We start from the raw sequence: 3,442 nt of genomic DNA, 5'->3' as shown, positions 1-3,442 counted from the left end.
AGCCCCGGCAGAAAGGGCGTGATGGGAGCGACCGTGTGCGTGCTGCAGTGCCTCCACCGCGAGCAAGGCGAGGGGAAGGCCAGGGCAGCAGGGGTGGAAGCTGCGTTTCAAGTAGCTGGATCCGGTGTGGGAGGGGACGTGTGTGGCAAGGAGGTGCCCACATCCAAGGGGACAGAAGCAGAGAAATCAGCCATTTTCCTCCTCCCATCCTGACCCTCTTTGTGTGCCTTCAGCGCCGCAAGCCCCTGCCCCTCCGAGGAGCCTCTCGTTCCCTGCAGCAGAGCCATCAGCCTGCAGCCAACCTGTGGAGTCCCCTGGACCCCCATGTCAATCCAGCTGGTGCTGGGCCTGATAAATCCTAAGGAGAGGTGTCCTGGGAGGGGTGGGGGGTGGGGGTGGAAAGGGAGCTGCTTACCTCCGAAGGAGCGTTACAGAGGCTCCGGATCACTTTCTCGATACCGAGAAATCCGCAGCAGTAATTGAGGTATTGTGCCTCCTCAGCCTGTAACACACACGCTCCGACTGCAGTCTTTCCAGCAGAAGCCTTGTCAGTTGAATGCCTCCTTGCTTTAATCCCCGCGATTGCTGAAGGATGCTGCTTTCATCTGATAGCATTTACGGACCGTTATAATGAGCTTTGGCTTGCTGAGATAAATTAAATTGCTCACCCAGAGGTGCAAACTTCATTAATGCCAGCAGTGAGTCAGATCAGCGTTATTCTAGCACAGACTGTAAACAGGCTGGACACATGAAAGGGGATTCGGCTGGCAGGTTTTTTTTTCTTTCTTTCTTTTAACCTTCCTAATTGCTGTTGATTTGTATCTTTTTGCTGCGTGTGTTCAAACTCTACTGCTTCTCCACCTCTTCATCTTCTAGGGGAAGCCATCAAATAACGCACCATTCGGGACTGAATGACTTAGCGGCTGAGCATTAAGGGTTAGCGATGCTCTGCAGTTTTGCCTGGCAAGTTTCTAGCTCTTTCACATATTTGACAAGTCCAAAAAGAAATTAAAGTGTCCCCCTTATTTCTATCCCAGTTTAGAGGCTTACCAGTGGAAATAAGACACTGCAGACCGAGACAAATGGCGCAGAAAAAGATACGTGTGACGTTCGCAGTGCACGCACCATGAAAATACAGAGAAAGCGTCACTGCGTGATGTGATGGGCATGAGCTCTGTGTCCTCAGGGGTGACACTCACGTGCCTCTCGTTAGGTACACGCGTGCATCTTGCAGGGGTCACGGCCATGCAACGAAGTCCAGGAGATTCCTCACTCCTTACGTTCACCTGCTTCAGCGCCCCATCCCTGGGAACATTCAAGGCCAGGTTGGATGGGGCTCTGAGCAATCTGATCTAGTTAGCAGTGTCCCTGCTCACTGCAGGGGGGTTGGACTAGATGACCACTAGTGGTCCCTTCCAACCCTAAACATTCTATGATTCTATGATTCTAAAATGAGGTCCAGAGCCTGTGATCGGCCGTAGAGGACCAGATCTGAGGCTCCGTGCAGGCGCAAGAACAAGATGTCACAGGCTCCAGGTTTCAGACCAGGGGTCCTTTGGTAAAGGTTGGTTTCTCCCACTACGTTTCCCTAGCACAGGTCCTGAGGATGACTTCTGGTTTCTTTGTACAGGAAATAACACAAATACAACGCGCTGAAGTTAATTCATAATAGCAATTAAAGTCCCTGAGCGCGTGGATTGGCAAGGGAGGATTTAACCACTGGGGAAGCATTTGCAGGAGCAAATGCGTGGGAGCCATCTGTCGCCTCACCATACGCGGTGACAGTCACAGCATGTCTCTCCACATCCTATTCTGAACATTTACACCGTGACTGTAGGTTGCCTAACATATTTTGCAAGTGTTGCCTGCCAAAAGGTGCATTGCACCAAATGGGACACAAGGCTCAGCAGTGACAGTGCCTCAAGTGGCTCTGAGCAAAAGGCGCTTTCAGCTGCTTTCCCGCCCCGGGGGAAGTCAAATGTGGGTCTCGAGTATTCACTACAGAAAGTTTCCTGCTTCCTCTGAAGCAGGGTCACAAGAAGCTGTTGGTTGGAAGGAAAAAAAACCCTAATTCCTATTGAGAAATAGTGTGAAAAGCTTGCAGAAGAAAGGGCAGTGGCCGGTGTGCTCCAGGCGACCCCTGTGGCCACCCAGCACTCCTCTACCCGCAGTCGCCAGCACAATGAACTTTTCTTTCCATTCCTCCACATAAAAGCTGAGCGACATGCTCACGTATAAGAAGGCCAAAAAACTCTACAGGGCTTACAAAACATGACACGGTGCTGCACAAGCTCCTTTCCCTGGGGAGGGTGGAAGGAAACGAGCATGTGACAGTTACTCATCACATTGCTTACGGCAAGGCTGGGAGGCACGGGGATGCTGCAGCAGTGTGCGTCGCAGAGCTACGGAACGAGGAATGGGCTGACAACAGTTTCCTGGCCCACATCACGCAGGCGTTGGACCAGGTGAGGACGCGAGCTACGCCACCGTGATTCCAGGACGGCCACAACCCCTCTGCTCTGAGGTCTCGCCTGGTATGTGGTGATGAGGGGGGACCCCAATTCTCGTTTGACCAGCTGAACGTGCTAAGAACACATCATCAGCCCCGCTTGCACTCAGCCCCTGGGGTGCAGCCCAAGACATGGGACTGGCGTGGCCCATCCCAGCTCTCCAAAGCGCACGCGACCGAGGCCGACACATCCCAGCCTGTGCTCGGCCGGCATGCCCGGCGGAAAGCAAAGCAGCACTCAAACCCACCGGGTACCTGCATGGCACCGTGCCTCACACCATGTCTCTGTTCTGGCCTCCTCCCTCCTTCATGCAGAGCACCAATATTTATATATGAGAAATGACTGCAATTTCAGCAAAAACAAACTGCCCCCTCAGTCCATTAATAAATCCGGTTTCACTGCCAAAACATTTTAATTTCCACTTCTTCAGACTTGCTTTGTCTTCATTGTCTCTATTTTTACCGCATTTCGTGACAGACAGCTTGTCTCTGACAAATGAAAGTTTGCCATTACGGTAAATCTTTCTGCAATATGGCCAGCAGTAGAGGAGCTTTTCTTTTTTCTTTTTTCTTCCTTTCCTTTTTCAATAATTCTGCTAATTAAAATCTGCCTGTAATTTATAGATGCGCTGGGCGCGGGGGGGGGGGGAATGGAGACCAGAAGACGCTGCTCGCTCTGCAGAGGGCTGAGCAGCCGGGCCTGGGGCGGTGTGGGATCGGTCTCCTCCTCACCAATGTAACCTTGGCCGTGGACGTGGGGGATAGGGGATGCTCAGAACACGCGTGGAGCTGGCTAAAATGCTGGGTGCTCCCGTTTCTGCCAAATTCCTCGGGGGAACAAGTCCCGTTCCTTTAGCAGTGCTAGGGCTGGAAGACCCCGGTGGGAAGGGGGGCCCCCCCCCCACCCCCAGCCGCGGCGGGTTGCCGTCTCTC

Source organism: Egretta garzetta, unplaced genomic scaffold (assembly GCF_000687185.1).
Source record: "Egretta garzetta isolate BGI_Z169 unplaced genomic scaffold, ASM68718v1 scaffold100, whole genome shotgun sequence".
NCBI classification, from domain to species: Eukaryota; Metazoa; Chordata; class Aves; order Pelecaniformes; family Ardeidae; genus Egretta; species Egretta garzetta.
This window is presented reverse-complemented; position numbering follows the sequence as displayed.